The sequence below is a fragment of the Tursiops truncatus genome, chromosome 10 (genome assembly GCF_011762595.2).
Source record: "Tursiops truncatus isolate mTurTru1 chromosome 10, mTurTru1.mat.Y, whole genome shotgun sequence".
In the NCBI taxonomy this organism is placed as follows: Eukaryota; Metazoa; Chordata; class Mammalia; order Artiodactyla; family Delphinidae; genus Tursiops; species Tursiops truncatus.
In genome coordinates this window covers 66,307,693-66,332,986 of record NC_047043.1, presented here as the reverse complement: position 1 = coordinate 66,332,986, position 25,294 = coordinate 66,307,693, and the positions used below count along the sequence as shown (strand labels likewise).

At 57.4% G+C, this 25,294-nt stretch overlaps 1 long non-coding RNA gene across 1 annotated transcript in view; it reads right to left on the bottom strand.

The window, feature by feature from the left end:
• Positions 1 to 25,294, bottom strand: part of LOC109552188 (uncharacterized) — a 74,852-nt gene that overhangs the window by 42,713 nt on the left and 6,845 nt on the right. Inside the window, exons 2-6 of the long non-coding RNA XR_012334627.1 lie at positions 24,285 to 24,310; positions 22,710 to 22,864; positions 21,700 to 21,830; positions 19,011 to 19,101; positions 659 to 15,802 (exon numbers count right to left, since the gene is read on the bottom strand). This is a non-coding gene — a long non-coding RNA (uncharacterized lncRNA). The remainder of the gene's footprint in view (positions 1 to 658; positions 15,803 to 19,010; positions 19,102 to 21,699; positions 21,831 to 22,709; positions 22,865 to 24,284; positions 24,311 to 25,294) is intronic.

Sequence of the window (25,294 nt, the reverse complement as noted above, 5' to 3'; positions counted from 1 at the left end):
AGGCTTCCCTGGTGGCTCAGTGGTTAAGAATCTGCCTGCCAATGCAGGGGACATGGGTTCAAGCCCTGGTCCAGGAAGATCCCACATGCCACGGAGCAGCTAAGCCCGTGCGCCACAACTACTGAGCCTGTGCTCTAGAGCCCGCGAGCCACAACTATTGAGCCTGCGTGCTACAACTACTGAAGCCCATGAGCCTAGAGCCCGTGTTCCGCAACAAGAGAAGCCACCACAATGAGAAGCCTGCTTGCCGCAACTAGAGAAAGCCTGCGCGCAGCAACGAAGACCCAACACAGCCAAAAATAAAAAATAAATTAAAAAAAGAATACATATATGTATAACTGAATCACTTTGCTGTACATCTGAAACTAACACAACATTGTAAATCAACTATACTTCAATAAAAATTTTGTTTTAATAAAAAAATTTAAAAAGAAAAAGAAAACCCTGTGCAAAACAGGCTGCCTCTGGCTGAGGGCCGCAGATGCCCTCCGTGTGTGGGCTGAGCAGGTCATCATAGTGGCGTTATGCCTGCAGGTGCAGGACAGCCCGGGGTTGAGCCCCAGCTCTGCCACCTACAGCTGTGTGACCTTGGGCATGTTACTAACCCTGCAAAGCCCCAGATTCCTCATTGGGAAAATGGGGAATGTCAGACCAGTACCTCAGAGCTTTAGATGGGCAGTGCAGGACAAACAGAGGGCAAGGTTGGCCCTTGGCTTGGGGTCTCCAGGCTGGAGTTGGTGCTTGTTCTGTAGGTGGAAACTGCAGGGTTAAGCATGGAGGCCGCCCAGGAGGAGGTCCCCGGTGTTGGCTGTTTCTCTGCTTGCTGCGGGGTGGGGCAAGGAGTCCATTCATGTTCTGAGACTTCCCTGGGAGCCCAGCCAGCTCCGATGTGCAGGTTGGAGAGAAGTTGTCGGTCCTCCTAGGCCTTCTCTTCCGCAAACCCTGCTGGGCAAGTGTCCTGCATTAAGGCTCAGAGAAGGCCCACAGTGGTCTCCTGACTCCCGCCCTTCTGCTCCTCTCACTGAGGGGTGTCCTCCTCGGTCCCTTGGCTGGCCAGCATCTGGAGCCTCACCAGGCCTGGCACCAGGCACCTGAGAGGCTCCTGTACGTTAGGAGGTGGAATTCTGGGCATGGGAACGGAATCTAGACGTACTGAAGGATGGGGAGTCGGGGAGAGCTTCCAGGAGGAAGACTTGGGTGAGGTGACCAGCTTCAACTAGAGAAGAGGGGCAGAAGGGCAACACAGCCTGGGAAAGATGAAGGGCAGGACATGCCTGGGGGATTAAGCCTCAGGCTTTGGGGGCTGCTGCTGGGACAGGGAGGTGGCTGGACTCACAGCCAGCTCTCAGCAGGCTCTGTCGGCGGTTGATGAATTCCCCACACCTCGTCAAGCTAAGATGCACAGAACAGCTCTGAGCAGGGTGGGCTGGGGGGACGTGCAGGTGGGATTTGTGGTACCTCCTCTGGCCAGTGCAGGGATCAGGCAGCCCTGATCCTGGGTCAGTGTCTGGCATCCTCTTGCTCCGCTCAGACAGCAGGTTGCCTAAGAGAGGCAACCAGTTCAAATCCTGACACCAGCATTCTCCATCTGCGTGGCCTTGGGCAGGTGTCCACATGGAAGCCAGGGAGAGCAATGGTACTTAAGCGAAAGGGTGACTATGGGGGCGGGAGGCATAGACAAGAAGGACCTGTGTGGATACCCTACAGTCGTTGGTAGTTGTCTTCCTGGTACCTGGTGGGCATGCCTAGGCCTGTACCTTCCCTTCACCTTGCCCCATATAACAGATGGGGAAACTGAGCCTGGCTTGGTACCCTGACTGGCCCAAGACCACGGAAAGTCTGCACCAGAAGCTGCCTAGCTTCCTGCCCCCCAGTGTCCTAGGGCCACAGGGAACAGCCAGGCAGGCACTGGGCTAGAGGCAGCGATGAGGAAGAACAGACCTACCCCTGGGAGGCCTGCCTGTAAGGGTGCATCCCTGCCCCCACTTTACCCCATCCTCCATTTCAGCCCTCCATCCTCACACCCTCTCTGTCCTCTGGCACCACACCCGCCCTGGGCGCTGCCACTGGTCCCAGGAGCCTCCATCCTCCCATGACTCTACTGGGCCCAGGGATTCTGCAGGGGAGGGGTGGGCAGGGACATGGAGGCCAGCAGCTTCTTTATTCCGTCCAGCTCAAGTGCAGCCCGAGCCAGGCTGGGAGCACAGTTCGAGTGAGGCTGTAGCCACCACAGGTCAGCCTGACCCCAGCCTGATGCCCAGAAACAGCGTGAGTCTCTGGGGCAGGAGGAGAGGCACTGTGTGTGACTGAGGCAGCAGGACGTGTCACCCGTGTATCTGCTGCCACTGAGGAGGACTCTTCAGAACACTGAGAGGGAGACAGGAGCAAGTAAGAGAGAAGCAGAGAGGAAGAGAGGGAGGAGTAGGGATGCTGAGGAGGTGCAAAGCCAAGACTCCAAGCCTCCATTGTCTGGACCAGGCCTGGAGGCCCAGCCAGGACTCTGCACCCGGGATCTGGGCCCAGCCCACCTCCAGTGCTTTATCCCCAGCCGGGTGGGCAGAGAGGCCCAGGTGGAGAGAGAAAGAGGGAGAACGAGAGTGCCCTGGCAGGTCCCCCGTGATCAGCTCTGTGCGGGTGCTGGATGCTGAGGTACGGGAGGTGTGGTCCTTGGGCTCTGTGTGGGTGTCCTCCAGCATGTGTGTACTAGGGTGCCCCATCTGCCCCAGCGCCGCCCCAGGTTTTATATCTGTAATACGTGTGTTACACAAACGGGATCGATATGTACCAGCAGCAATGACCTTCCCTCAACCATAGGCTTGGTCCACCTTCCACACCAGCTTCCATGTCCACCTCACTGGGGTCCTGTACACGGACTTGATCGGTGGGCATTTCACCCAGTGACACCCCCATTAAGGATTCTGCTGTCACCGACGCCCTTGCTAGAAGGATGCTTATGAGCAGCAGGACATACCCTGGGAGTGTGTTGAGGTCCCTTTGTGAGCATTGTGCACGTGTGCCATTAGGATTATTGACGCTCCATGACTCTGGGCCTTGGCTCCTAGTCTGTCAAACGGGGAATAATACTTGTGTACACCTCATAGGGTCATGAGAATTAAATGCAATGGGAGAGTGGCCAGGAAGCCAAGCTCAGCCTTGTCTGGGGCACAGCAAGAGCTGTGCTCCTTGGGTTTCTTTTATGGTTGCTATTATTGTTGTGTGCCTGTTCTGTCCCCCGAGGGGCTGGACCAGCTCAGTGTGGGGTCCTGCTGCTGGCAATGCCCCTCCCAACCACCAGAGTGGGGACTTTTCTGGGGGAGGCTGCCCAGGGCTGCTCTGCACTGGTTCAGAGGCAGCCCGTTCACAAGTCAGTTCAGCTTATCTCCTGAGGATTGGAGGTCTGTCTGTAACTTCCCCTGGGTTGACATGAGATGACCCAGTGTCCGAGGATTAAAAACCCTTCCAGGGCTTCCCTGGTGGCGCAGTGGTTGGGAGTCCGCCTGCCGATGCAGGGGACACAGGTTTGTGCCCCGGTCCGGGAGGATCCCACATGCCACGGAGTGGCTGGGCCCATGAGCCATGGCCGCTGAGCCTGCGCGTCCGGAGCCTGTGCTCCGCAACGGGAGAGGCCACAACAGTGAGAGGCCCGCGTACCGCAAAAAAAAAAAAAAAACCCTTCCACACCTGAGGTTCCAATGCCCCCAACCAAATCCAAGGAAGGGTCCCTTCAGCTGTGGGGGGGCTCCCAGGGGGTTGTAGTGGTGGGTCTGACACAGCTGTGCCTGTCTGTCCTCCTGCTCCCCACCCCCCAACACAGGCCCCGGGGGCTGGGCTCCTTTCTGCACAACTGTTCATGCTCACTGGCTCCTTCCCCAGGCCCTGGGACCCTTCCCTGCACAATCCAGACCCCTCTCCCTGCCCAGCATGTCGCAGGCTAAATAGTACCCAGAACCCACGAAGGTGGTCATGGGCAGAAAGGCTCTCAAAAGCCACCCAGGCCCCCAGGCCTGCCAGATGAATTCCAAGACTCCCAGGGTGCCCCCTCCTTCCCTTCACATAGCAAAGACTTTCCAGAAAAGCCTCTGGCTGGTTCTGGGTCAAATCTACTGCCCTGGACATTGGGGCAGAGAAAGGAGATCCAGGGTTCATCCCCCAGACCAGCCCTGGTCCCTGCAGCACCCTGAACACACCAACACTTAGTGACCCCGATGGTGAGGGCTGCAGGGCTGCAAAAGTGTCCACCATGGGGTAATGACAAGTGTGGCTCCCAGCCCAGGAGAGGGGTCTCCTCGCTCCTTCCTCCCCCTACTCCCATCCTCTACAGTCCAAGGTCTGGGTTCTTCTCTCTGCTCCCAAAGGTGGCACCGTCTTTTCTGATGGGACCACCGTGAGGAGCCAGTAGGTGGTGGGCAGATGTGTCCCTGGCAGGGAGATACCAAAACCAGTGTGTACAGCCCCCAGAGAGGGACTGACCAGCTCCAGGGACTCGTAGAGGGGAAATGTCATGATTTATACTGTGTTTGCTCATTTTTGACTTATTAATTTGTTAAGAAATATTTATTGAGCCCCACTGAGTGCCAAGGTAGGGAAGTGGGGTGAGCAGAGCAGCCTGGGGGGTTCTGACAGTCTGGGGTATCAGCTTTTAGCTGGGCAGAGGGATCCCAGAGCTGTCCTCCATCTAGTGGGTTTGTTCTGGCCTCTGCCAGACACCCAAAGCCCCTCTGGGCAGACAGTGCTCTGGATGCAGCTCTGAACCCCACGTTCAAATCCTACTTGGGCCACTTCCCAGCGGTTCGGCCATGGGCTGGTACCCTCACCTCTCTGGGCATTGCCTCCCTCTGGAAAAGGAGGACAAAGCAATGCCTGGTCCCCAGGGTAGAGGGGACAGGACACAGGCCATGCAGGCAACACCTGGGACATAGGACGTGCCCAGTGACACAGCACCACGTGGATTTCCCCTCCTACCCTGTGCAGGAGGCCGAGGGCAGGGTCAGGACCCCATGTTCGCTCCCTCAGACAAGAGCAGTCCAAAGCCCACTCTCTCAGGCCTGTTTCCCCATCTGTGAAGAGGCGAGGCAGAATCACAGGGGCCCTGCCATGGCACAGAACATGAAGAGGAAACACACCCCACTCCCAACCATAGCCCAGCTCCTTGTCCCCGGAGAGCATCAGGTTTTTCCATGAGGTGAGACAGCCAGATGTCTTGGCCAGCAAGCATAGGGGTGGGGTCTGGGTGGCAGGGGGTGGAGTGGGGACATGGCTCTTCCATGCCCTCTGAGTGACCCTAGATTATCTCCTCCAGACAGCTCCTTCCGCCAACTCTGCCCTCTGGCTAATGCTTATCTCCGTGATAAATGGCCCCACTGCCCTGACACAGGAAGAGCTGTCTGTGTCCTTCAGAGCCCTCTATATTGGGCAGGGCACAGCCGGGTGAGGACTTGGGCCTCAGCACGTCAGCACCATGGTGGCCGAAGATCCCAGGCCGCTGACCCAAGAGTCTTGCCAGGTGGAATGGGGGCTCTGGTCCCAGGGAGGCTGGCTGTCTCACTGCCGGTTGTCTGTCTGGTTAAGGCCCTTGGGCACTCTGGTCTAAAGCAGGAGAAAGGCCAGGTCTTGGGGATTTTGAGGGGAAGGCAAGGCCCTCTTCTCACAAGGTGCTCACCGTTTTCTCCCAGAGACCCCCAGCCCCTGCGTGCCCCATACCTGACATGCACATACACAGCGGGACATCCCAACCATGACCTGGCAGCAGAGAGGGGCTGCTTTGACCTGTACGTGACCCTAATGTGACCGCTGGCAGACACTGGCTGCGGGCTGGATCCCATGCACAGGCTGTGGAGTGGCATCCCGTGGAAGAGGTAGCATGAGCAGGGAAGGTGGTGAGCCTGTCTCTGCAGGGTTCTTTGGCGCATCCCAGTTCTAACAGCTGCTTCAACACTGTCCCAGGGAGCGGGTGTGACCGGCCCAGGCCCCCACCAGAAAAAATGGAATCTCCAGGGCCCCGCAGGACAGGGTCAGGCTGTGCCTCTTTGCTGACAGAGATGTGCTCAGAGATTGTATATCCCGCAGGAGGAAATGTCTTTCCTTCCCTTTGGTCCAGGGCCAAAGGTCAGGTCCATTGATTCCGCTTTTCCTCCTGGCTTCAGCCTGACGCCGATACGGCAAAGGCAGGCCGTCTGTCCACAACCAGATCCTCAGTGCTCAGCCAACCCTTGGCTCTGAAGAAATGTCTGTTGATGAATGAATCTTGGCTCCACATGAATCTTTGATACTCTAGGTTTTTGCATCCAAATATAATGTTTCATTGAAAAAAAAATCTGCGCTTATTTAGTGCTGAGGTGGCTCCCAACACACGGCCAGTGTCACTGCTATTGCTGTTAACTTCAGGGCTGCCCTGAACCAGCCACTGCCAGTGACTTTGGGGTCAGGCACGGGGGTAATTACATTTTAGGGGGCAGTGTAACCTCTTTGCAACATTCTCAGCGTGTGGGTATGAACATGCATTTAAATCTTACTAGATTTTTGTGATGTTTGTGCCTGAACTTAACTTTCTATTAATAGAAAAACATGTGGGTTTTACATGTTACTCATCATTCAACATATATTGACTAAGCACATCCTCTGGGCTCCTCTGGGGTGAGACGACAGGCCAGCAGTGGCCAAGAGAAACCTGGCCTGCTCTGGGTCCTGTGTCCCCAGTGGAATAAGCACACAGTTAAAAGACCTGATCACAAGTTCCATGAATGCTCTGAGGAGCAGTGTAGGGGGCTCTACAGGGACAGGTACCAGGGGGCTGTCATGATCTAGAAGCCAGGAAAGCTACCCATGGAGAGGGCTGGACGCTGACTCTGAAGACTGAGTAGGCATTAGCAAGTGTAAAGGAAGGGGACATTTTCCAGGCAGAGAGAACAACCTGGACAAAGGCCAGATGGCCAGAGAGACCATTAAACTCTGAGTGTTCACTGCAGCTGAGTGGAGGAGGGAGTTGAGCTCCAGGGAGAGGTTGGACCAGAGTACACAGGCGCTCTGGGGGCCAGCAAAAGGGAGCATGGCAGGTCAAGCAGAAGGAACAGGAGGCCAGAGGTGAATTCTAGAGGTCCCTTTCTAGCTTCTGGGTAGAAGTGGGTTATGTAGGATTTCACTCCCTAAAGTCTGGAGCTGATTTTGCTGGTATGGCCGGGGATACAGGTTTTTTATTGCGCTCTGTTGTCTCCTCTGTGCCTGTCCAGACCACAGGCTCTTGGGGGCAGGGGCAGGTCTGTGTCTAATTCATTTCTGAGGGCCCAGCGGCTGTCACAGGGCCAGACATATAGCAGGGGCTAAACAGAAGCCTGCTGAGTGAGGGTGTGCACTGACCTGGTGCCCCACCTGTCTGCCCAGTGCTGCCCATGGAACTGTCTGTCAGGCCTGACTCTACCCACTAGCTTGTGTCCTCAGCCGAGCAGGGCCGGGCCCTGCAGGATGTGCTGGACAACAGGCCGTGCATCCAGGAAGCAGACTTCGTGCCTTTCCTCACGCTCCCACGCTGGCTGCCAGCCGGGGAAGCTCCAGCCCGGAAGCCCTCCCAGCCATCAGGCTCAGAAGTGCAGGCACCATCTACCGGGGCCAGATCAGATCCAGTGCCGTGCAGCCTGCAGCCCAGGGTCCCACCTACAGAGACCACCCTGGCCCCAGCCTCACCTCAGGCAGCTGAAGCGAAGACCAGAGGTCCTGGTGGGGTAGAGATTGGGATGCAGAGAACCTTGGGTGAGACCGGAGGGGAGCAGCACTGCCTACTCAGGGAAAACTGCTCACCAGCTACAGCTGGGCCAGTTCACCAGACGCAGACAGGAAGCAGTGATTTCTCCATCCCAGGAGGTGTGCAAGCAAGACCAGAAGCTGGAGGAACTCGCAGGTCCTCTCTCCACCCTGCTGTAAGAACCCCCCACCAAGCATCCTCTCTCCACCGTGCCCCAAAAGCCACCCCTTCCTGCTCCTGGGGGACCATCACTGTGGCTGTGTGGCCTCAAAGTCTCTCCTCCCCACCTCACTTGCCTCTTCTGTGACACAAGAGTGGGTGAGCTCAGGAGGTGTTTTCCTTTCATTCTCTGCTCTCAGCACCACACAATGATCGCATTTATTCTCAACATCCATAATAATTTTCTTCTAAAACAAAAACATGAAGAGTTCCAAACCAATTAGCGAAAACACAGGAAGGCACCTTAATTTCAGGACACAAAGAAATACCATCAGGCTCTCGTGTTTTCCTTGTGGTAAACTGGATTGTTTCTTCAAAGGCCCGAAGCTGTCTGGAAGGGGTGGGGGTGGGAGGGAGGCCAATGTGGGAGGTCCAGGACCCCCTCCTCTGCCCCCACATCCCTTCATACCTACCAGGAGCCCTCGGGGTGGGGCCATGGTCCAACTGTGCTTCTGCACACACACACACACACACACACACACACACACACACCCATCCTCCTCCACTCCTGGGATCACAGGCCTCCTCTTCCCTTGTAATTCTGATGAAATCCAATCCCCCAGCATAGCTGACAAGGCCCCTGGATCTGAACCAACCAGTGCCTCCACCCACTTCTTAATGCCCCTCCCTCACTCTCTGCTCCTGGCCTTTGCACTGGATATTCTTTCCTCCATGAACTCTCTTCTCCTGGCTAAGGACACATGCATCCTTTGGGACTCATCTTATATACCCCTTCCTCCAGGAAGGTCTCCCTGACCTCATCAAGGGTTCCCAGGGCCACTTGTACACCCCCTGCCACAGGCCTGCTCATTCTGACATGTACCTTCCTGGTCACATGTCTGTCACCTCCATTGCCACTCAGTGTCTCAAGGCCCAGCACAATGCCTGGCACAGAGAATGTGCCCAGTAGGTGTTTGATGAATAAATGAATGATCCTCAAAATGCCCTCAGAACCCTAAGCTGGCCTTGACTGAATGTTCCGGTTCCAAGCTCACTGTCAAACCCCAGGCGGGCAAAGCCTTGCCCTGAGCCTGAATGCAGGTCTGGGACCTGGGGATCCCTGCACCCTGGGGCGGGAGGGGGTGTGTGCCCAGAATTCTTTCCTAACATGGTCCTGTTATTTAGGGATGGGCCGAGAGCCCTCTGTGAGCAGGAAGCAGGAAGGAGAGCTAGGCCTCTGTTCTCCCACCCAATCCCCAATTTGGAGGACATGCAGCCTGTAATTTGGAAGGCTAATTTGGTCTGGGGTTAGAAGGGAGCACTCTGTGTGCTGAATGATGCCATGCTCTCCCAGGGGAGGAAGTGTCCTCTCCTCAGCTCTCAGGCACAGGCCACGCTGCTCCCGCATAGCCCCTGAGGCCTGGGCAGAGACCCCTAGACCATTGGGTAGCCAGCCCTCAGCCAGAGGAGAGGGAGAGAGGGAGAAACCTGGGGTCCAGTCCCCTTAGCCACTGACTGCCCAGACAGGGGTTACCTTGGGTCAGTGGGCCCCAGACGTCAAAAAGAACCAATGGAGAGTCCCCAAGGACGAGGGCCTCAGAGCGCCCCAGACAGCTGCTCAGAAGAAACACTGGGGAAATGGACACTGTGATCACTTGGCCCAGAAGCCACAGTCCCCAGCAATCCCCCACTCCTGCTGCTGCCTGAGCCCTGCCACAGAATCACTTAACATCCCTCCAGCATGATGGGTCATCATGCTGTTTCCAGCCTCAGAACACTGTTCACCTCATCCCCTGTGAGGCCCTGTCTGACCACCAGGCTGGATCAAGATCCACTTCCGAGCTCCCACAGCGCTGTGCTTCCCACTTCACAGCACTGGGCGTTCTGCCCTAGAGGTGCCTGATTGCCTCCCCCATCAGAATATGGGCTCAGTTAGGGTGAGGCCTGGTCGTTGTCCCCTTGGTGGCCCAGAGCCCTGCCCAGGGTCTGGCTCAGCAGAGTTGGTATGACAGGACCGGCAGAGAGGCTGCTCCACTCACAGCTGTGTGGCCTTGGAGTGGCACTTCTCTGGTCCTTGGCTTGCCTGTCTGTGGACCAGGCACACAGCAGCATTTCAGTATTCGATGAACACGTGAGTGAATGAATGAGAAGCTGGTCTAGATGGTCTACAATCCCTGCACCTCAAACCCTCCACAGCTTCTCTCCTCATTTAAGCTGCAAGGCTCTCTGCCCAGGTACATGCCAGCAGGGACTGGCACTGGCCTTGGGATAAGGTGGACAAAAGCCCTAGGGACAGTCAGGGCAGGCAGGACGTGCAGGGGAGCTGAGAAGCTGGGACCTTGAGAGGGTGATGGGTGACAGAGCCTTGTGGGGGAGGGCATAGACTTCAGGGTGACAGATAAAGTCCCCATCCCTGAACATGCCTGGTGTTTGACGACCCCAGCCTGCCTGGGGGCAGCACCCCATCCCCAACTCACCCACACTCCAGCAGCTTCTCCCGAAACTTCTGCTCAGCCTCTAACCGTCTATCACTGGGGCTGATGATTCACACGCTCCGCACCTCTTTCCTCTTCCCAACTAATTATAGCTCCTGCGTGTTTTTCCCCCTGGAAAAATGTCTTCTTAAAAAAATATATCCCCAAGCCAGCAGTAATTAATTTGGTGAGCACCAGTGTGCAATTCAGACAGAATCTGAGGACAGGAAGGTCCCAGGTATAGCGATAGGTCTTTTGTCCAACAGAGGAAGAGAAGGGTATGGGACGCAGGTGGACATGGGACACCTCAAACAGCAGAAGCTCAGCCCATCCCCCACTCCGCCTATCATGACTCCAGGGACCTTGGGGAATTACAGTCACAGTAACAGTCATGGGGACTCTATGGAGCACTACTACACGCTGGGCCCAGTGCCAAGTGCCCGCCAAGTGCGCTGACATTCCATCCTCTGACACCTGCTGAAGTCGGCCCTATTGGCCCCACTATGGAGAAGGGGACACGAGCTCAGAACCTGCCCGGAGTCCCACAGCCGTCAGTGGTGGGGTAAAATGTGAAGCCTGTGGCACTGGTAGCCGTGGCCTGAGCAGAGGAAAGCCCAGGGCCATTAGCCCCTCAAGAGACAGGCAAGCACATGGCCCTCTGGCCTGTCTCTCCCTCACCCACCTTCTGGGAATCACAGCAGTTCCCCTGGAACTGGGCCAGAGTTGAGACCACAAGTGTTGTCTGAGCTCTTCGTGGGGCCCAGCGAGCAGACAGCAGAGCAGATGTCTGAGCAGGTGCCCCAGCCAGGTGGGGAGAGGAGACACTGCCAGGACCGGGTCCTAGAGCAACAGTGACAGAAAGACTGAGGCATTTGAGACTGGGTCAGGGAGCCAGACAGATATAGAGAGAGAGGCAGAGATGGAGACTAAAACAGAGAGACAGAGTCAGGTCTGAGTCAGAGCCCAGAGAACAAAGATAAACCCAGAGAGAAGAGACAGACACAGGGCAGGGGACTGAGCCCCAGACTGAGCAGCAGGGACAGCTGAGATGGGAGAGGACCCCAGACCTGGTGTGGCCAAGGGGCTGGTTCAGCCAGAGAACCAGAGGCCTGGAGGTCTAGGAGGGAGCCAGGAGGGAGGGTGTGTTGAAAGGAAAGTGAAAGGAAAGGAAAGCCTCATGAGGTCAGGCTTGGCTGGCAGGGGCCCCAAGAAGATGGGGTAGCCATTGACACTCCAGCCTGGCGTGGGAGTTGGAAGTATAGTGCCTCCTCACCTCTATCAATCCAGGAAGACTGCTTGGGGAGGTGGCTCCGGCGGGGGGGCACATGGGCATCAGGAGAGCTGAGGTGCATGGATCAAATGAGCAGGGGGGCCCATCCTGGCAGGGCTCCCCTGGAACGGGCTCTCTGAGGCTAGTCTGTCCCCCATCACCACCAGCGCAGAGGCAAAGACCCTCTCCGGGGGGTTAAGGAAAATCCAGGCAAGGTTAGGCCTCTCCTTTTCTCCCGGGGAAGTGAAACCCTGGGGCTGTTTGTATGGTCAGCCTGAGGCCAGAGGCCTCCTGCTTGTCCTGCAGAGGCACGTGCCTCCCAGCCAGGAATGGAGGCCGGCAGATTCAGAGCTTCCCCCTGAACCCAGGATATGGGCAGCCTTCCCTGCTGTCCTGGTGTCAGGCTGGGACAACCCCCCACACCTTACTCCCCACCGGCCATTTGGAAATATACCCCCTCTACCAGCCCCCAAAGCTAGGGGTCTGTCCCCCTCCTCAGATTTCTCAGGCAGGGCCAGGTCTCTCTCAGCTTAGGACAGGACTGTGCTTCCTTCCCCAGACCCTCAAGTCAGGGCCTGTCTCTCCCCTCAGACCCTCCAGGCTAAGCGAGGACCCCTCCCCCAGCCCCTTGGTGCCGCTCTGCCTTGGCAGCCCAGGAGGTGTCAACAGCCTCACTAACCACAGGCAGACAGGCTTGGCTCCAGCCATAACCTCCCCCAACTCCTTTGGACACCTGACACGGCTGCTGCCTGCCCTGGGTCAGGGCCCAGTGCCCAGGACCCATAAGCCAGGCAGCTGTCGGGATTTCCGGCTCAGGGGGCCTCCGGGGCTGACACCTCTCAACCACTTTCTCGTCTGGACTCTCCTGGCCAAGTCTGTGCTCTTCTGGGGTCGGTGTCTGGATCCTGGAGCATCTATCATGGGAAGGGAGGGGACACAGCACGGAGCAGGTGGCCTTGGGTGACCTCGAGCCCAGAAGACTAGCACAGGCTCCCAGGATGTGTCCTTGAGCCCCAGGAATGAGGGAAGAAGTGGCTGACGATCCCCGTGAGGGGGGTTCACCAATGCAGGAGAAAGGTGCCCATGCAGGCCTCTCATTCTTGGTGTGGCCACTCTGGTGGGCCTGGGACACTACAGTGATCAGGGCCTTTTGATGGAAACACCTGTTTCATGGATCCCCAGGACAAACCAAGAAATCTCCTTTTGCAATGACATAACGGGAGGCAACACAAGGTAGGGTCTGGAGTCTGACAAACCAGGTCTAGCCAGCTCAGGCTCTGAGGAGATGACCGAGCCTCAGTTTCTTCACCTATAAAATGGTGCTGCCAGTAACTCCCTCCTGAGAGAATGCTATGAATAATCGAAATTTCACACATGAAGCTCAGTGAATGAACGTGAATGGCTCTGCTTTAGGTGGCCCGGATCCCACTAGAGGCTCCGAACCTGTCCCCTCCCTGGAGCTCCCTTTCCCTTCTAGGCCCCTCTGGGCAGAAGACAGGCAGGCAGCCCTCAGCAGCTAGCCCCACTGCAGCCTGGGGCAGACCAAGCTGAGGCCTGGGGGAAAGGCAAAGGCCTAGGTGGGGCAAGGAGCCAGAAAGCCAGGCGGGTCTCCTGGGTGGGACCACTGGCAGGCCCCCGGGCCACCCTCAGGTCTCTGAGCAACGGGGACTGGACTGGCTGAGTGCCTTCCTGCTTCTGCCTGGAATCCTCAGGCCACCCCAGGGTTCAGTCACCCTCTGTACCCCGACCCTGGCTCTGGCCCCCTTCCAGGCCAGCATGGACTTTGGCCCCAGCTCCTCTGACAAGCAGAGAGGGAGGACACCGGGCCCACCCCCACCGCAGACCGTTTTTAGCCCCCAAGGAACTCGGCGTCCTCCCAGCAAGGGTGCGTGGGTCTTAGCTGGGTATTAATAGCTCAGCTGGAGGAGGTGACTGGGACTTTCATAGCCAAACCCTGGAGGCCTTGCATCCTGGGCAGGCAGGGCAGCCCTCTTGTTGTCCACATGTCCTCTGCTGGCTCTCCACCATTCCTGTCCCCCAGGGGTTCTCTCACCTCCCTCCAGCCCCCACACCCTCACACATGCCTGGTTCCCCCCTTGTTGAATCTCCCTGTGCTCCCCTGTGGGGAGGGGGAGACCTCTGGGGTCAGGACCCCAGCGGCGGGTCAACAGCTGAGGCTGGTTCGTGACCAGGCCTTGTGGGAGATGAGAACAGAGAGGCCTGTGATAAGGCTTCCTCCTTGGCACCCTTCTCTGCCTGCTGGCCTCTCACTCCTGCTTTTGCCTCCTCCATCCTAGCTCCCCAACTGGCGGCTGTGTGGGCTTGTCCCCAGATCTCTGGCCATGCTGGGCCCAGAACGGAGAAGAGGTGGGAAAACCTAGCTGGCAGAACGGAGGCCTGGAAAAAACGCCCGGGACGGTGCTGCTCACACACGGCTCGGGGGGGCAGCTGAGGCCTGAACTGGCTGCAGGGTCACCTCTCTGGGGCAGCCTGGGAGTGACAGAGCCCTGGGTGGTGACTGGGGACCTAAGGCCTTGGCACAGTTCCTCTCCTGAGACCCCCCCGCCCCCCATGCCACAGAAGCATCTCACATACCTGCCTCGACCACTCACCCTCACTGTGTTCACTCATCTACCCCCACTCCAGGGCACACAGTCTTGAGGGTAGAAATCAGCAACATGGATGGAGCGTGATCAACATGGAGGCAGGTGCTGTGGCCATCCACGCTTCAGAGATAAGCAACCAAGGCTCCCATCCTGAGGGCAGGGAGCTGGGACTGGAGGCCAGGCCCCCAGCCTTGCTCTAGTGGCTTTGGACGTAAGATCTGTGCCCAGTCCTTTTCAAACTCATGGTCAATCCCTGGAAGCCCCGTCTTATTTATCACAGGCATCCCTCTGTCACCGGTCCTGGCACACGTCACTTCCAGGATAGAGCAGGCAGACTTCTGAGTTTTTGGGGACCTCCTTCTCAGTTAGCTATGGCCTTCAGCACTGGACTGATTCTGACCTCTAACCTCTAACCCTACCTCAGCCTGAGGCCTGACCTTCACCCCAAACTGAGCTTAGTTCTCCATCCCCATCAAGTTCTGAGCAATAGCCCCTGCCCTCTGACCCCTGACTCCAAGTCAAGTCTGGACCTCTGACCATTGGACAAGAAGCCCAACCCTTTGATCTCTGACCTCAGCTCCCATTTAAGTCTCAGCCCTTAGGCCCAGCTTGAATCCAGGCCACTACCTGCTGGTTCCCGCCCCAGGCTGAGCCCCCAAGCCAGCTCCAGGCCTAGTCCCTGTCTCCCTTCCTGAGCCTCAGTCCTGGACTCACCCCGGCTCCCAGCTCTCAGCTTCTCAGCCTGGAGGAGGCCCTGCATTCTCCTCACACTCATTCAGCCACCTCCACCCTGAGTTTTGAAACAAGCTGACACAAGGAGCACATCACACCAGGCGATTTATGACTTGGACTAGCAGAGGCTGGAAACATATGCTGTTTCTGGGCTGGATCTTGTTGTTTGGACCACGGGGAAGCAGAGCCCACAGCAGAGGGAAGGGAAACAGATGGGCAGATGGGCCCTCGTGCACACAGACACCACGTGGTGGGGCGTAGAGGCCCTGGGCGACCTGGGGCTGAGGCCACGCTCTTCTGGGGCAGAGAGGCAGGCGCACCCACACACTCAGCTCTGGAGGAAACAAATTATGATAAATGGGACACTCCCCTCAAACTCCGGCACCTAGTTTTCTTCTTAGCCACAGAACCCATATTCACAGCAGCTCAGAGTGGAAACTGGGTCCAAGTCCTGGCTCTCCTTCCCACAGGCTGTGAGCCCTGGAGAATGCCGCTTAGCCTCAGCCTCCAACAGTGTCAGCAGCCTGATCTGTAAAATGGGGATGTGATGCTACTTTCCTCGTGGGATTTTTTGAGGACAAATGCAATTGCTGAGGCAGAGGCCTGGTGCATGCCTGGTACACGGCAAGAGCTCAGGAAGGAGCAGCTATTAATATTTTATCAAAGATCAAAGTCCAGGGCTTCCCTAGTGGCACAGTGGTTGAGAGTCCGCCTGCCGATGCAGGGGACATGGGTTCGTGCCCCGGTCCAGGAAGATCCCACATGCTGCGGAGCAGCTGGGCCCGTGAGCCATGGCCGCTGAGCCTGCGTGTCCGGAGCCTGTGCTCTGCAATGGGAGAGGCCACAGCAGTGAGGGGCCCGCGTACCACAAAAAAAAAAAAAAAAAAAAGATCAAAGTCCAGCTGTTCCAACTGGAGGGTCAGTAGCCCCCCCGCTTCTGCTCCCACCCTAGGGCTCCTGGGGGACACAGTTTGGAAACCCTTGACCAAGATTCTGGGCTGGCAGGAGGACCAAAAGTAGCATTAGCTGACGATTATAGGAGCCAGAACAGCATGGAATTTGTTAGCATGGAATTAGGTCACAGAATTCTTAAAACAAAGAAGCCACAGAAGCCAAAAACACTCAACATCTGAAGGCACAGTGATCTCCTGGGCCAAGATTGGTGTGGACCAACCAAGAAAGAATGGATCCCTGCCTTGGACAGCAGGCTGTGGCACCGTCACATGCCTGTGGGCTTTTCTTGAGTGTCCTGGAGCATTCAGGGAGTGGAGGGCCTCCGGCTCCATCACGATCTCCAAAGCCCCGCATTTCCTAGAGATTTCCTGCTTCCCCATCGCCACTCTGCTCAGGTGTCCGGAAAGTCCAGCTGCTCTTGGGTGGCCCCTCTCCTTGGCCAGATCGCCTCTATGACTCCTCCCAGGACTCCCCTGCCCTGCTGTTGAGGTCCCTTGGGCGAATCCCAGAGGGCCATCCCTCAGCATCCCTGCTGCCCTCCCTGGTGCCCAGGCCCTGCAGAGTGGGCTTTGGACACACCAGTGACCTTAGGCCCTACCCACTCTGGGCCAACATTTCCTCAAGAGTGAAGGAAAGGAGTTGGCCCCGTGGGGAGAAGGTGAGCACCTGTGCACTGGGAACCCACTGTGCCCCAGGCATTTTACATCCATCATCTCTGATTCAGGAAACAGAGGGTAGGAGAGGGGGAGTGACACTCCCACGGCCACACAGCTGGGAAATGGCAGGGAGAGGATTTGACCTAAAGCTGCTGCCCTGAGAGCAGAGGCAAGAAGTGAGGTCCCAAGTGTGGGTGGGCTACCTTCAGCGTGCAGCTGCAGAGACCTACAGGCAGCACATCCTGCATCCCGATCGCTGGGGGCTCCCAGCCTCCACCATGGCTGGCTGAGCCCCACCCCCGGTGCCATTCCCACATGACCCTTCCAGGTGACTAATGAGGGCCCGGGCACCACTCAATAATTGGCCTCATTAGGCGGCTGGGGCTGCCCAGGGGATGGGGTGGCGGATGCTGGGCCCCGCGGGGATAGACCAGACAGCCTCCCGTTAATTACCTGAAAAGTCAGACAATTAGGTCTCCTGCCACCCACCTGCCCACGTCCTGCTGGCCCCTAATTATCGACGGCTGCTAAGCAGGCTGGGAGTGACCTGGATTTGGACTGATGACCAGCCACTGCCATCTCTCCCATCCCCCACCCTGCATCCCTCACAGGCTGTGGACATAGAGAGCTGGGGGGGAGGGTTCTCCCAGGGATCTCCTGTAGCCCCATTTTCCCAGCCCTGGACACTTCCCACCACTATCTCTCCTGCTGAGGGCAGCTCTAGAAGAGAAGAGATGGATGTGTGGAGCCCCGGTAGCCCTCAGGGTGGAAGATGGGCGGACTGCTGGGGGAGGGGCAAAGACCTAGAAAGTGGAGTCCAAGAGATGCGGGGGCTGTTGAAGTGGCTGGCCTCCCCCTTGGGCCTGGCTCCTCCAGGGAAAAAAATGCCAAACTGTATTCAGGTGTAAGAATGGCCGAGAAGATGAAGCTGAGAGCCTCCTGTGGGCCCTGGCCCAGCCCAGATGCTGGAGGACCTGGGCCTGACCTTGGAGTCCCCCCACTCAGAAGGAGAGATGGACCTAGACAAAGCATGACCATGATACAGATTGTGGTGTTGGGGGAGGTGTGGAGAGAGGGGCTTGGCCTGGCTGGGGTGGTCCTGGAAGGCCTCCCAGAGGTGATGACCTTTAGGCTGAGCCAGGTTGGAGGGTGCACTGTTCCAGGCAGAGGGAACAGCACATGTGAGGGCCTGGAGGTGCATCCTTTTCTGCTTTTGCTGAAAGCAGTGACGGTGAGGCCGGGTACCCCTCAGCAAGTATCTACCATGTACCAGGCCATTGGGTGAGGGTGGCTAGACTGGCCCTGCCCCAAGAGGGCTGTGCAGGGGAGCTGGGATGGGGGGCAGGGATGTAGGCACAAGCCAAGCCAGACAGACATGAACCCCAGGCCTCATGCAGCTTACAGTCTCACAAGGCACATTTTGTTCCTGGTCTTGTGTTGTGTGGTAGGTCACCTATGTCCATTATATGGTGTATAGTTGGCTGGATGGATGGACAGACGGATGGCAGACGGAGCCCCCCAGGTGAAGATGAAGAGCTTGAGACAGAGCAGGCCTGTTACTTCCCACCTACTGCACCCTCCACCTCTACTAATGTTGTGCAAGAGCCCTGGGCCAGAAAGAGGAGGGATCTTTCCCAGGCTCTGCACCTCCCTCCATTGCATTTTATCTCCCCAACTGGCTCTGGCTCTCCCAGAGGTTGAGTACCCTGCCCTGTCTACCAATCTTGCACTCCAAGCCATTTTTACCTTTGCCTGAGGGAATAACCTTGTGGGACATTCAGCTGCGACTGGAGATTGGAGGGGGGATGGGGTCCAGGGATTGGGACTCCTGGATCATTGTGATGGAGTATCAATGAGAGGAGGCAGGGAGAGGAGTTCAGCCTCCAGAGCTCACCAACTTGGGTGGGATTTTTTTAAGGGGGAGGTCAATTACATTTGTGTTTATTCCTTATTTATCTCTTTAAATACAGTATTTGATTAATGTAAAGGAATATCTGTGACAATACATAATAACATAATGGACACTGGTGACCTATTCCACAGCACAAGAACAGGAAGGAAGTGTGTCTCGTGAGACTGTAAGGGCCATGAGGCCTGGGGTTCACGTCTGTCTTGCTTGTACCCGCATGCCCCACCCCCAGCACCACAAATAGCGCCTGGCACCCCGTGGGCCAGTAACAGACGTTCACTGGTGGAATCTCCCTGTGTGTGCCACCCCTACCCAACTCCTGCCTCCCCCAGTGTACCAAGAATCTTGGTTTATCACTTCTGCTCTTTTGTAAGAGCTTTATCATCCACATATGAATGCCTAAAACAGTATTGTGTAGTTTTACTCTGGTGGGGGACTTTATAGAAATGGCTTTGAACTGAACGTAGTTTCTTGCAATTTGTGTTCTTCATTCTACGTTATGGTTTAGGACTCACCCCTGCTGCTGTGGGAGCTGTGGTTGATTTCTCAATTCTCCTCTTACTGGATGTTTGTGTTGCTCTTAGTTTCTCCTCAGGAACAGTGCTGCTAAAAACATCATTATTTTGGGGGGATTTTATTATCATTATTGTTATCACTTGTCTTGTTCCCATCCCGGCAGAGTACACACTCCCTCTTCTCCCCGACCCCCCTGCACACACAGGTACTTCCCAGGCACACTGGTGCCCCAGAACGAGGCTCCCTGTGACCTGAGCCAACCCTGGAGGGGCAGGGGATTGGTAGGTCTGGGTAGGGGTCCAGCTGAAGCGACTCTGTGTATCTCATATCTGGATGAATACCCGTGCACCCCACCTTGAGTCAACCTCATAAGTACATCTGGCTCCATGTTCAAGATGAAATGGAGAAACAGACTGTGTAGTCAGATGGTCCTGGGTTCAAAGGCCCAGTTCATCTTGCACAAGGTCTACAACCTTGGATGAGTCAATTCTTCTTTCTGAGCCTCAGTTTCCTCATGTGTAAAGTGGGGGTAATCTTAGGACCGCCCTCACAGGGAGCCCCGTGAGTGCTCAGTGGCAGGCAGGGGTAGCTGACTTCGTTGCCATTGCCCTTTTCCCTACTCCTGCTTCAGCTTCTTTTGCTCTCCATCTAAGGCGCTTTCCAAGGCATCCCATGGCCACCCCTAAGGATGAGGAAGCTGAGGCATGGCGCATGGAGGGCCCCTACCCAGGGACCTGTATGTCCCAGCCCATTCCCTGCTGCAGGGCTGATTGGCCCCCCTCCAGTGCATTTCCCACTGCCTCTGCAGGGTCTGTGTGTGTGCAAAGGGCAGCCATGCTGTCCCCTCTCCACCACATGATCCATGCCCTGCCACTGAGCCTCTTGTGCTCCTTCTTGCACTGTCTCAGCCCTGTGGTGTGAAGCTGGGGATGGCAGAGAGGGCAGCACCAGAAGGCCACCAGGGCCAGCAGCCCATTGTGCAGCCTGTCCCCAGCCTCCTGTCTGGGCCCCACCGTTACCTCCCCCATCCCATGGGCACCTGGAGTCCCCACCCTCCTTGACCAGCCCCCCTTTGTGCGGAGGACCCCAGATCCTGCCTGGCTTAGGGCCTCCCGGACCCTGACACAGCCTCCACCCTGCTCTGAGGGGTGGTCACACGATGGGCTCTCAGCCCTATACCAAGGGTGTGACAGGGAGCCTAATGCTGCCTCTCCAGACAGAAGGCGCAGGTGGGGCTGGGAGAGGAGGCCTTGGAGTGCCCAGGAGTCAGGTGCTTAATTTTGCAGTCGCACCGTTTTTGGATGAGGATTTGGGGCTCAGTGTCAGGCCGCAGGGAAGGAGAGCTGGGGACCAGGAGCCCAGATCTGCGCCCCCTGCTGTCACTGCTTGCATTCAACAGGGCTGAGCTGAAGCGGGGTGGTCTCCTCCAAACACAGACTTCCTGCTGGAAGGAGCCCACTGCTACCACCCAGCAAGGCTGGCCCCCTCCATGGTGTGGGGCCAGGGATCAGGGCCAGCCTTCACCCCCAGCTCTGCTCCAGAAGCACTGGCCTCCCTGGAGAGAAGTGGGTGAGAAAGGGCCGTTCCCTTGCATGTCCTGCACCCCTTTCCACCTGCCAATATCCGCGTTTCTCCAGCTCCTTTCAGGGAACCCCCTCCCCACTGCTGCTGCAACATTCCCTCCGGGCTCCCGCCCCCACAGCCCCCCCCCCCCCCCGCCCCCCTAGGCCCCTCCTCCGGCCTCGGGGCGGGAGCACAGTAATTCGAGTTATTTTTAGCCAAGCCGCATCCTCCTAGAGACTCGAGTCAAGGGGAAACCGCCCCCGCACCTCCAGGAGCTGCTTGCAAAAAAAGATAGATTAAAACCAGTGCTTGGAGGGCTCGTGCCAGGCAGGCGGGCCAGCTCTGAGACAGAGCGAGGACCCTGGGTCTCTCACCCGCGGGCTCCCTGTGCTGGGACCCGGTTGTTAGGGGTGGCCGGGGTCCCCCACATGCCCCTCACCGCCACCACTCAACAGCTGTCCTCAGCCCGCCCTCTCCTGGCCCCATCCCCGTCATCCCTGCGGATGGTGAAGAGGGCGTCAGGGGGAGCCATCCCCACTCTCCCATCCCGCTCTGGGCGGGGTGCCTTGGGGGTGGGCAGCCTACGTGTTTCCAGGGGAATTTGGGGGTCACAGAGGGATCCCTTTATCACTTGCCTGGCCTTCTGGCTGATTCAAGCCTTGTCCCAGAGGGGCTATCAAATGGGACAGAGAGGGACTTCCCTGGCGGTCCAGTGGTTAAGACTCCACGCTCCCACTGCAGGGGTGCGCCTTCAATCCCTGGTTGGGGAACTAAGATCCCACGTGCCGCGTGGTGTGGCAAAACAAAACAAAAACGAGGAACAGAGACCGTGGGCCAGGCCCCGTAAGCACTTGGCAAGGAAGGGTCCCTGGAGCCTCCCCACAACCCCTAGTGTAGTAGGTGGTGCCCTCGTCCCCATCTCAAAGGGAGGTCACAGAGCCACAGGAGGACAGAGCGTTTGCTCAAGGTCACCCAGCTGCTAAGTGTCAAGGCAGCATCTAGGTCATGCCCTCCAACCTTTACCAGTGGACAGACTGTGAGGCCTGAGAATGTGACGACCAACTAATGAACAGGTGTAGGGGGACACAGAAAGGAAGGACTGGCAATGCTGTACGGGGTTCCCACCTGCTGTGGATGCCACAGCACACTCTCTCAGACGCGCGCTCCTCAAGTAGGCCGTGGCCCTCCTTCTCCCAAGCTGTCATCAGTGTGCGTCTCAGGCAGCATCCAAGCCCAGAAGAGCTTCCAGGAGTGGCCTTGACAGAGGAGAAAGAGCTGGGTGACCCTGGGCAAGACACTTTACCTTTCTGGGCCTCTGTTTCCTCATCAGCAACATGGGATTAACAAGAGAAGCCACTCTGCGGGTGTGGCGAGCACTGGCAACAGCTGATGCACAGCTCCTGGCTCCCGGCCCTAGCAGGATGCCCCTTTCCTGCCCAGGCCCTGGATTTAGGACTGTGTGCTGGAAGGTGAGGAAACCCACTGTGGGCCAGGCCCCTGGGGCTTTGGGGGTGCAGTGACAGCTCAGGGAGGCCCTGATCAGCTGGGGTCCGGTGCCAGGGAGTCATAGGGAGCAAATGCCAGCTTGTGCCCGCTCAGCCCCTCCCACCTCTCCCTGACCTTACACGACCTGCGTTTGAGCCCCAGCAGCATCCCTCCTCTCCCAGGAAGGCTGCAGAGTCCCTCTTCCAAACCCCAGAGGCTCCTGCCTAGATGGACCCCTCTCTGTTCTACATCTTGGGGTCCTGTGCCCACAGCTTCCTCCTGTCCCAGCCCCTCAGGCTCTGCACATAATAGATGCTCCAGGTGACCGTGGCAGTAGCCCTGGGACCTTTAGGGTCCCTAGCTCTCCTGACTGTGCCCCTCTTCAGATCCCCAGCTCCTTTCTGCTCTTTTTGGTGTCCCTTGTTCCTCCCTAAACAGGGCCAGGCCTCCTCCCTCTCACTCAGTCCATTATGCACTGAGGCTGGGAGGGGGTTTACTGAAGCACTAAATGAGGAGCAGGCAAGGGCAGGCCCAGAGCCTTCCCCAGACCTGGCCCCCCACTGTGGGACACAGACCTCCTGGCCCTCACTGCCTGCCCCAAACCCCCCTGGTCTGACCACCCTGGTTCCCTGCCTGACTTTGCCACATACCCTCTGTGTGCTTTGGGCAAGTCCCTGCTCCTCTCCAGACCTCAGCTTCCCCACCTATAGGCTTGGAGACGGGAACCAGATGATCTTCAAGGCCCCTGCCCCAATGCTGGTTTTCTCAACTCTGCCAGGGGCTCCTGGGTCGCAGCCTCTGTGTCCTGGGAGAGAATAGGGACTTTGAGAGTTGGGGGTTTGAAACCTTAGGGAGGTGATAGCCGCCTTGTCCATTCAGAATAATTATTGCAAAAGCTACTACACCCTTCCCTCTCGCACACTTAAAGAATCTTCCACGTGATCCTGAGGCAGGGGTGGTCCTGGGATCCAGCCCCTGGGCCATAACGGGGGCTGAGAAAGGAGGCCTCCCCTACCCCCAGCCTCTTTCCCTGGGCTAGGAAGACACACACAGGCCATAGGGGCATCCAAGCAGGATGGGGCTAAAGGAGAAAGGGAAGCTGGAGGGGCTGCGGTTGCCATGGCAGTGACACTGCTGGCTCTACTGGAGGCTGCTGGGGGGAAGAGAGGGGGTGCCTCCCAATCCTCAGCTTCATTGCTCTTTTTCACATGCTCTTTTTTCACCTTGGAAGCAGGGGTGAGAGCTGGGGGAGCCCCTTAGAGGTGCAGTCCTGCTCTGTCCAGCCCCCTCTCCTGCCCACCTACTCCATCCCTCCCTTCCTGGCAGGTCAGTCCTCTGTACTGCTGAGCGCCCCCTCCTTCAAGCCTGGCCAGTCCCTGCCTGCCTGAGGCTCACAGACCCCAGCCCCATCCAAAACTGGCAGGAGCCTGTCCTCCTCCCAGGGACACTGCCACCAACACCAACACCCCCTCCTTTCTAGGCGTGTTCTGGGAGGGCCCAGTGAGTCTGAGTGGAGGCAGAGCCAGCACAACGGACCCTCCCCCACTCTGGGCATCTGTTGGCCATAGAGGCCAGGGCTTCTTCCAGGTCACCGGTCAGTGTCACAGGGCTTCCTCCATGACCTCACTGGGCACACACCATCCCATGCTCCTCTGGTCCTGGGGGGCATCTGGACCACAGTAGCTCTCCATTTGGCTGTGGGACCCCTAGCAAGTCATGCCCAAGGACTCCATCTCCCCATCTGTGAAATAGGGTGATGGGAACCCTGCCAGCTCCCAAGGCTTCTGTGTGGTCTCGGGAATGCTCAGCCAGGCCCCAGGAGGCTTCCTGCCTGCTCTGCACTCCCTCCACTGTCACAAGCGAAGAGACTGAGGCTGAGAGAGATGAAGTCACTCCACTGGTGAGCAGTGGTCAGAATTTGAACCCGAGGGACTTCCCTGGTGGTCCAGTGGTAAAGAATCCGCCTTCCAACGCAGGGGATGCGGGTTCGATCCCTGGTCAGGGAACTAAGATCCCACATGCCACAGGGCAACTAAGCCCGTGCACCACAAGTACTGAGCCTGTGCACCTCACCAAGAGACCCCGCGTGCCACAAACTACAGAGCCCATGCGCCCTGGAGCCCACGTGCCACAACTAGAGAAAGAAAAACCCGCATGCCACAACTAGAGAGAAGCGCAGCGCCGCAATGAAGAGCCCGTGCACCACAACAAAAGATCCCACGTACCTCAATGAAGATCCCACGTGCAGCAACTAAGACCCAATGCAGGGAGGCAGGGAGGGAGGGAGGGAGGGAGGAAGGGAGAGAGGGAGGGAAGGAGGAAGGAATTTGAATCCGAGTCAGTCTGATGTCAAAACCCATTCCTTGGGCTTCCCTGGTGGCGCAGTGGTTAAGAATGCAGGGGACATGGGTTCGATCCCTTGTCCGGGAAGATCCCACATGCCGCGGAACAACTAAGCCCGTGTGCCACAACTATTAAGCCTGCGCTCTAGAGCCCGTGCACCACAACTACTGAGCCTGCACTCTGAAGTCCATGCTCTGCAACAAGAGAAGCCACCGCAATGAGAAGCCCGCACACCACAATGCAGAGTAGCCCCCGCTCGCTGCAACTGGAGAAAGCCTGTGTGCAGCAATGAAGACCCAACACAGCCAAAAAAAACCAAATTAAATAAATTAATTAAAAAAACACAAACCCGTTCCTTTAACCCCAAACAGACATAGCCTCTAGTAACTCTGATGTGGACCAGCAGGGGCTGTGCCCAGGGATACCCACAGGCTCCACTTTCTCTGCCCTGTTCCCTCTCTGGGGAAAGACACCCTATACCACCACTACCAGGAGCTTGAAGCCAGGGGAGACAACCTACCCAGAGAACCTGTCAAGAATGGGCAGACAGGGGCTTGTGGGGGGGTGGGGAATGGATGCCAGAAGCAGGGGTGTGAGAGGTCTGGGAGGCTCAAAGGACTTCTTCCCAAAGGAGGGGAGCTCCAGGTGGCCTGCGGTGGCCCCACTCCATCTGCAGTCCTGTGCTGCCCCCATGTGGAAGACAGGCTCACATTCCTCAGTGAAGACACATCACTTCTGGGCCAGGAGCCCCCCAGAGGGAAAATCAGTGGCCTGGGGCTATGAAGGTGTCCCCAGTGACTGGAGGAATGCGCTGCACCCCCAAGCCTCTGCGGGACCTGTCTTCTCTCTTCCCGACAGATCCTGGACCCCAGCCTGGCACTGCAAGCTGCCC